Source organism: Zingiber officinale, chromosome 2B (assembly GCF_018446385.1).
Source record: "Zingiber officinale cultivar Zhangliang chromosome 2B, Zo_v1.1, whole genome shotgun sequence".
In the NCBI taxonomy this organism is placed as follows: domain Eukaryota; kingdom Viridiplantae; phylum Streptophyta; class Magnoliopsida; order Zingiberales; family Zingiberaceae; genus Zingiber; species Zingiber officinale.
This window is the reverse complement of record NC_055989.1, coordinates 61,331,186-61,340,810: the sequence shown is the minus strand read 5'-3', so window position 1 is coordinate 61,340,810 and position 9,625 is coordinate 61,331,186. Positions and strand designations below refer to the sequence as shown.

At 36.2% G+C, this 9,625-nt stretch overlaps 1 pseudogene; it reads right to left on the bottom strand.

Annotated features, from left to right (window-relative positions):
* Nucleotides 1-844: 844 nt before the first annotated feature.
* LOC122045679 lies at nucleotides 845-6,466 on the bottom strand (annotated as a pseudogene).
* Between the last annotated feature and the right edge of the window lie 3,159 nt (nucleotides 6,467-9,625).

The following is a 9,625-nucleotide window of genomic DNA, read 5'->3' as shown; positions in this document are numbered from 1 at the left end:
CGATGTTAAAAGTCTGTCATTTTAGACATCGGGTTAAAACCGGTGTAATATCACTTAACGACACCAGTCTTCGAATCGGTTATTAACCGGTGTAGTATCACTTAACGACACCATTTCATCAACGGTGTAAAACCGATGTAATATTGTATGTTAATAACACCAGTTTTGGCAGCGACAAATGACCGATGTAATATTAGTTAATAACACCGGTTTTGCAACGGTGGAAAACCGATGTAATATGTATATTTTTTAACAACACAAATTTGATTTTCGAAACAATGAAAGACCGACAATAATAAAAAAAATACACAAATATTCACAAATTATCCAATATTCTTCATTCAATAATATCCATAAAATACACAAATATTCATAAATTATATAAATAATCTTCTTACAACAATATCCAAAAAAATACCCAAACATTCTTTTTACATCAAAAGCTAGCTAATAGATATCAAAATCAAGGTAGAACATTCTTTTAATAACACATCAAGGTAGAACCGCACTTCAAATGTAATCTAGCATGCATTCAGCCCACTCGAACCGCACTTCATCAATTTCAACTCTAGAGTACTTGAGATTTGTAAACTGTAAAAACACATAAATAATATATTAGTAAACCAAGACTAAAAATCATAGTTGAAAAAGTAGTAAGAGCACCAAGTAATAAGATGATTAATTGGAATGCTTAAAAAGAAAAACATTCATCATTTATCTCAACCACATCATATATTGATAGATCTATCATTCCTGGGAACTTAATATAATCCAAACCAAAATTTTTAATCTAACTACATAAACAGCAATTTAATCTTTCAAATTCAATTCATTAGTAGTCGGCCCAAATGGCATAACTGTTTACCACTAAGAGTACATGAAAAGTAAATAAATTCACTTTTAGTTTGCAAATAATAAATTCATTTTTATCACTAAGAGTACATGGAAAGTAAATAAATTCCTCAACAGCAATAAAGATGAATAACATCAATTCATTTATATGATTTCCAATGAGATATATATATGCACCTTAGATGATAATTTATGTTTCAAAAGTGAAGCAACAGAGCATAAAGCAACAATAGTCAATAACCACACCGCATCGCCAATGTCATTCATGTAAAGATTCAGCCGTAGCAAGGACTTAGTTTTCTTAACAAACTCAGCGATGCTAAAGGCGCCTTTGGGACCTATCTCATTGTTGCCAATATCTAGAAGTGTTATTTTTCCTAAACAAGAAGAAATATAGTTTTACATAATTGCTGAGAAGTAGTACAATCAATAAATACTGGAAAGCCAACAGATCTGATGAAGAAATTAAATCTGCAAGAAAGAACTGCATGGATAGAGAATCTAAGTGTGTGTAAGTCTTATTAGCTTGAGATGTATAGATCGAATTGCTTTATTCTCAACTAGTGCTCCAGCAAGACTTGCAAAACCCTATAAAATTTCACATGGAAATAAGGTGTAAGGAGTAAGGACACCAGAAACAAAGTGTAAAAGCTCTAAGAATTTCATAAAAAAACATGAAAGATTGCCCAAGAATAAGGTCATACAGAATATTCAATCATATTATTGTTAAGTTCCAGTACACGTAAAGTTTGATTTTCTTTTAGCATATCTGCAATAACCCTTGCACCCTACATAACATATTTAGCATTCAGACTTTACCAGAATCAAGAATCATTTTCTTCCTCAAGAAACAAACAACCGGAACTTGCAACACGTAAAATTAAACAACCTCATCTCCAATACCTGAACTGTTTAGTTGGAGTTCCTGAATACATCCATTTACCTTCAAAATATCTGAAAGAAAGTGACATTATAGACAATGATTTCAAAGTAATGCAAAAGAGGAAGTTACCTATTGAATTTCAAAAGCAATACAAACTATAGAAGGCATCAAGAATCGACATAGTTTGACAAATAGAAAGCACGAGATTATGAACCTCATCAATCCGAATATTATAGATCAAAATACTAGAATCTTCCATTCCAGCAGCAATCATGTTATTATCTGCAGGATGAAATGCTAAAGACGTGGCTGCCGGTGGGGTTGGCATAAAAGTGGTTATAACCTGAAAGATATGTTTCGATTTAGTCGGTTTAGTCGGTTTGGTTTCTCCATTTTTAGTAGCAAGAGTAAAATCAATTCATGGCTACGCACCTTAAAAGTCCTCATATTTAACAGAGAAACTTTTCCACCTGATGCAGACGTTGTATAAGAGTCATTCTTAGATAAAACAATACAAGCAGTTGCTTCTTCTGGATTGTTATCACTCCTTTCATTGGTCATAAGAATACCATTTGGTGGCTGACAGAGCTGAGGAGCAACAGATGCAGTTGACTGAACAAGCAAAGCAAACAATCAGCACTAGGCTTATAGCAAATAGATAATTTCTTACAACTATTTCTTTCTGACCTTGCCCGATGGATTTCGTTCATCGCACGGCCACTGCCAGAGTTTATGCACTGCATTGGAACCAAGTGCTAGTAAACTGCATCCAGAAGAAAAACTGCATTGGAACCAAGTGCTTTGATTTTACCATCAGTTGAAGTTGAGAAGAAAAACTTCACAGATAGAAATAATGGAATACTAGAAATATATAATTTTGTTTCTGTCCAGTATACTGTTTCTGTCCAGTTGAAGCATCCCACACGTATTCATCATGCAACAGAACCTGTTAAGAACATACAATTCTTCTTGTACAATCTTCTGACTGATCAACCACATGGTTTTACTCACTTTAATTGCCTTGTAATGTTGTATGATTGGAGCTTTGCAAACACATTCAACCTAGACAGTTCTCGGGCTGTACCTATGTAATAGTTCTTTGACAATAGAAGGGCAAATACATGATCAGCAAGCGAACATTAATGAGAGGAAATAACAGCATATCAGAGTTATTGAAATTGTCATCGTTGTGATTAACCTAAATCTGATGGAAAAAGATAATCCAAATCGTAAGAACTGGGAGCAAAACCGTAAAAGAACCTAGTGGGCTCCGCAAGTTCCATCCATTTCTTGTTTCTGTTAAAGCTATCATTTGTCTATTAGCCTAGAAGTGTCATAATGTATAGAGAGGAAAAGAATCAAGTGATCAACAAAATAGCACCCATGTCCTAGAACACACTTTCTGACTATAGCAGTCCTTGAGGATTAAATAGTTTGATTTTCAAGAGACCAAAGCCATGCAGAAATACGTGGTCCTACCGATGCACACAAAAAGGTAATGAATATAAGAATATAATTGGTTTCTTTCATAATAGCTTGAGTTTTGGGACAAATGGTTAGTCAATCAAATTTCACATGATATTACAGTAGAAGCTATACATTTCAATTTCTACCAATGTCAAAAACAATTTCTCTAATCAATTCATATGGTGAGTTAGAATCAGTCAAGTGAAATACAATCATCTACACATGAAAGGAAATGTCAAATATTATATATAACAAATCAGTCACTTTCCTAACAACTCAAAGTTTAGGGGGTAAATGGTTAGCCAATCAATTTTAACAACTATAAATCTTAGATTGTGTTCACCATGGGCCAACTTTAGAGCAACTGTTCAATTAATAAAGCAAAAACAGAAAGGTATATTTGTTTAGGAATAGGTTATGGAAACCTCAGATGCCTATCTTTTCCTAAAAGTTACATGGGTTTAGTAAGTTGAGGAATAGAATCTAGGTTCATGTTCTTGAACAACATCATCAGCAAGAAGCCAAGTCTTGATTGTTTTAATTATTTTGGATTGGCTGTATATTCTTGTCTGTCTTTGAAGTCTATAAATCAATATAATTGTCATAATGTCAAATTTCTAGGCAGATTTTGGACATTTGTTGTCCTGTGTTAGACCATTGTAAATTTTGTGAAACATTTGATTGAACTACTAAAATCACAGAACAAATAGAAGAAAACAACCTTAATTGGGGAAACAAGTACCTGATACCAAAGGCAGGTGGCAATCACAGGAATAAAGACAATGAATACTTGTCATGCAACTTGCGACATAACTGCAACTATTCCAACGAGTTGAATGAAATTAAATGCAACTGCACCAATTCGGGTAGGAATATCGGTATCAACGGCATTTTGATCTGTTGATGCCTGCAAAATAAAGGTGAAAAGAGTGATGAGGTATTATTACACATGGCAAACAAAACACTACTAGGATGATTTATGAAATTACATACTCTATTAAGGATACGACCACTTGGGGTGGAATCAAAGAACGACATAGGTGCACGGAAAATGCAGTTATGCAGCTTGTTAAATAAAAGTGTTGCTGTCTTGTATCCAGCTGTTACAAGAAGCATAGCTCTCATAAGTATACAAAAGGAACTGCCAACAGCCAGTGCAACATAAACATAGATGAGCATTGATCCAGTAACAGGAGGTTGCTCATCTTCTGAGACAGGAGCTGCCCAAGCCATCCAATAATTGCTTCCAATCTGAAAAACTTGTAACAGAACTTGTGCCAACAAAATTAGATGAGCTCCTCCATAAGCCATTGTTACGTATTTCCAATAGACCCAAAATCCAACACGGCCTTTCTCCCTCTCTTCTTCTTGGAAAAGTTGTCCCTTTTGGCTGTATGTTTCATCTGCCAAACAATTTTGTGTATCGTTGTTGACCCCATGGCTGGGAGATCCTAGACCAATTTTTGTGTCACTATTACCAACTTGTGCATTGTTATCGGGAGCAACACTGCCAAGCTCAATGGAGTCGAGTGCTGCTAAAGCTTCCTTGTGGGCAGTAACCAATTCCCTGAATTCTGTCCCTAACATTAGCATGTCATAGTACTTGCCTGCTTGTACAACCCTTCCATCTTTCATGCACTACAGATTAGAAAGCAACATTTGTTATGTTCCCTAACAAGCCTATGTAGCAATCACATGAAGCAATAATCAAGAAGAAGACAGAAAGAAAAGGACATTACTCACCAAAACAAGATCAGCTGAAGGTAAGAACTCCACTTGATGGGTGACATATATTACTGTTTTTCAAGCTAGATGGCCAAGCAAGCATTCCTGCAATTCAGAAGATTATGAGGGGAAAAAAGATGACTCTCGAATGAACATGCTAATGATCTCTATGCTAATAAAAGACTGGATTTCCTATTTTAGATCACAGTCACACACAAAAAAGATAGAAATTATAGTAAACCAGCTTTTAAATTGATACGTGCCAATTGCTCCACTATCAGTTTACAAAAGTACAATATGATCATTAAAGTTGGAGGAAGCAATGCATCCCACTTATGCTAGATAAAGGCTTTTTCATCTAAAGAGAAAGACTTTCAACCTCAGGCACGTAATTCCCTACTTGACAGTGTGCAAACTTCAATAAAAGTTGCAAAGAGTTATTTTTGCTAAAAGAAAAACGTGGATATAGTTGGAAATTATTCAACCATAATGTGTAAAATATTGAGTCTAAATTTAATCTAGAAAAATTAATCTAAAGCCTATGAGTGAGGCATTACCATTATAGAAGTTCGTCAAACCATAATAGATTACGAAAAAAATGTGTACCTTAAACAGATGGGTTCCTGTGTGAGCATCCACAGCACTGAAAGGATCATCAAACAAGAAAATATCAGCATCGTGGTACAGAGCCCGGGCAATCTGAATCCTTTGCTTCTGTCCCCCACTTAAGTTGATGCCCCGCTCTCCTATCACTGTTTGGTCTCCCAATGCCAGGATCTCCAAGTCTTTCTTCAATGAGCAAGCTTCAAGCACCTTATCATACTTCTCATGATCCATCTCCCTACCGAACAAAATGTTATCTTGAATTTTACCACTCTGTATCCAAGGCGACTGTGGTACATATGCAGTTGTGCCACAGAGCCTAACACTTCCAGAGATCTTTGGCACCTCGCCTAACAGGCTAGACAACAAGCTTGATTTCCCAGAACCAACAGTGCCACAAACAGCAACTTTCATGCCACGGAGCACCTTGAAGTTCAAATCATTCAAGGTTGGAGAATCCGAAGAGTGATTCCACGAGAAGGTTCCATTTACCACTTCCACTGCAATCTCCGATGTGCCACTTGGAAGCCTCTCTGAAATATCAGAGTGCAACTCTTCGAGGCGTAAGAATGAAGCAATTCGATCAAGAGAAACCTTGGTCTGGATGATCATGGATATTGTGTCAGGCAGGTTGTAGATGGGCTCTTGCAACACTCTAAAAGTCGCTAGGGCCGACAGAACCTTCCCTGATGATAAGGGAATCCCCAAAGCAAGCAGAATCCAAAAGTGATCACTGCCACAAAAAAGACGGAGAAACCAGAAACCAAAAAGCATGAGGAGAAGAAACCCTAAGAGATGGAGCAACCCGCGAGAGGGCAAAGACGGAAGGGAGAGGAGAAGAGAAGGGGAAAGAGGATATGGATGTGGTCGTTTTCCACATACCTCACAAGGGAGTCGTGTGTTGATCTTCATCGGAGAGGAAGGGGGCGTCGATCTAGCAAGGGGAAGGATGGCGCGATATATGTTTAGGTTTGGAGGGAAGTGTTGTAAATTTTGGCTAAGTATGGATGGAAAAATTAAATTATTTTATTTATCATAGACATCGGGTTTTAAAAACCGTTGTTAAAAGCGGTGTCTATTAACGAAAAAAAAGGCGCTCATAGACATCGGCTAAAAAACCGATGTCTATGAGCGAAATTCAGCGCTCATAGACATCGGTTTTTGGAAAAACTGGTGTAAAATACTCAAAGACATCGGTTTTTACTTAAAACTGTTGTTGTTCCACTGATGTCTATGAGGGATTTTGTTGTAGTGGAGCCTATACTGATTGGCACTAGTGCTAGTGGGAGATTGTTAGTTAGAGCCCTAGAGACAATCATTTGATGATTGTAAGGACTCATTGTATCATATTCTTGTATATATATTAAGGCATTTAGTTTTTGGTTATTATGCTTATTTGTATTAGTGCCAGATAAAATAAGTATAGTAACGTCCTTGAGTAGAAGGTTCTTACCTATATCAATCGATTGGTTGAATCGATAGTGAGATGATATAGGGAACACTACTCTAAATCATTTCTAGTCGAGTATTAACATTCAGGAATGATGTTAATACAATAAGACTAGCATGTAGGTCAGCTCGATGACTTGATCTCACAAGTCATGGATATAGAGATATCAAGCTGACACATGGGTATGCATTAGAGAATGTATCTTGAATGCCATGAGAAAGTATCATGGATCGTTATATGAGTGTCATATACTTTCTCGTATGGCTATTAGTATGACTATTAGTCCTTTGACCAAGTCACCTGGATCCCTACATGGAGTTATGTACTTTAGTTTCATCAAACCCGTAACTGGGTAGACTATAAAGGCGATTCGGTATATAAATTATACGGAGGGATGTGAGTGATGTAGATGGGATCTATCCTCCCATATGATGGGAGCGACATCAATATTCTTGATAGAGTGAGACCACTAGTGCGTGATGCCCAAATGAGTCAACATGAGATGTTGAGCTCATTTGATCGAGTGAGTCTACTTGGAGTTCAAGATTTAGATTGATTAGAGGATGACACGGTCTATGCCTCACATTGATCAATCTAGATGTCTAGGATAGAAGGACAATGTCACATATTGTGAGGAGTCACAATTAGTAGTCACAAGGTGATGTTGGATCTCAACATTCTTGTAACTTGGGTAGCAATGATGTATTGCTAGATGCCGCTCATTGCTTATGTTTCTAAAGGAGTTTAGAAACATTGCCAACGTTACAAGAACCTATTGGGTCACACACAAAGAACAAGTGGATGGAGATTAGGTTCATATGATGAACCAATTGGATTAGGCTCATATGATGCACCAAAGATTGGATTCAAATTAGACTTATTGAGTTAGACTCAATTAGATTCAATTGTTGAATGAGTCTAATTTAAATTTGATTCATTGAGTCAATTTATATTAATGAATTGAGATTCATTAAATTGAAATTGACTTGAATCAAATGTTGGATTTAACTCAACAAGGAAGAAATTGGTCAATTTTGACTTGACCAAATGAAAGTTGAAACATCAAGTTTGACTTGATGCATTGCCACATCATGTAGGTTGACTTATCCTGCATGACATGACACATCCTTGCCACATCATCACCACCTCATAATGGTGTGCCACCTCATGGAGGTTACACACTCATTCCTTTTAATGTGGCCGGCCACATTAAATGAGGGGGTTACATTTGTGTGGCCGGCCACACACTTGATGGTGTGTGAATGCAATTGATTTGCATTCATTCTTGCTTCTTCTTCCTTGGATGCTTGCTTCACTTGGTGGTTGTCGTGACTTCCATGGTGGGGAGAAGGTGTTGAGTTTCATCCAAGAAAAGATAAGAGAGTGTGAAGGACACAAGAAGAGGATACTACTAGTTGAGTATGTGAGAGTCTTCTTGTTTTCTCTCTTTTCTCCCTTTTTCAATCTCATCCGAGAGCTCTAGAAAGTGCTAGCACACTTGGGGCTCTCTTCTCCATCCTTGAGTGCTAGAGAGCACTCCTTGTTCTTGTGGATATCACTAGAGAAGTATCTACCTTGATACTTTGGAGATCCGACACGTACCTTGGACGAGCGGGAATTTTGCGAGGGCACGCTTCAAGGGTAAAATTCTCAACACATAGATCTAGGAGTAGATCTAAAGTTTTGAAACTCGTACTCGTAATTTTCGTTTGGTTTTCCTTGCACGGATCTACGACTTTGGGTGATTCGGGGTTTCCGCGACGCGAAAAGCGATTTTCACGGCCCGAAGAACCCAACAGGAATACCTTGCTTGTGTATGAAAAATACTTAGAATGTCGTGAGATGCATAGAGTATTGCCTAGACTTCAGAATGCTTTTGTCTGTGCATCAACATAAGTCTAGGCTATAAATATCAACTCAAATTGATCAAGTTGAGTCATCCTTTTTAGTCAAAACTAACTTGATCACACACTTAACTTGACTAACCAAGTAAACACTGCTACCTTATGGTAAACAGCTAGTAGCTAAGGGTTAGACATTTACTCTAAGGAAAATAGATGAATATTTTAAAGTTTTTTATTTCTTTGACCTTTACATGCTTGGACTCTAGGATAAGAATTAGAGATTTCTCCCTCAAACTTAAAAGCATTCACTTAGACCTTTTTAAAGGGAAGATTAAATTTCTCTCTAAAATCCTTTTTGATATATGGCAAAGGGGGAGTAATAGAGTTAAGTAGGTATTTGAGTTTATAAGTTTTAAAAAATCCTGTTTTATTTAAATTTTTAAGTTTTAAAAACCAATCTAAACTAAGTACTTTACGAGAGTCTTTTATCAAAATCTTTTCAAAACTAAGTTTTTTATCAAAATCTTTTTAAAGCTAGTTAAGTACTTAGCTAGTTATGCACTTTATAGATTTTTTTAAAAGCTAAGTACTTAAGTTTTTATCAAACTCTTTTTAAGCTAATTAAGTACTTAAAGTGCTTATAAATTTTTTTTTGCTAAGTTCTTAAAGTGGTTATACAAAATTTTGTAAAGCTAAGTACTTAAGTTTTATCAAAATCTTTTCAAGCTAATTAAGTACTTAGAGTGTTTATAAAAATATTTTGAAACTAAGTACTTAAGTTTTTATCAAAAATATTTGTCA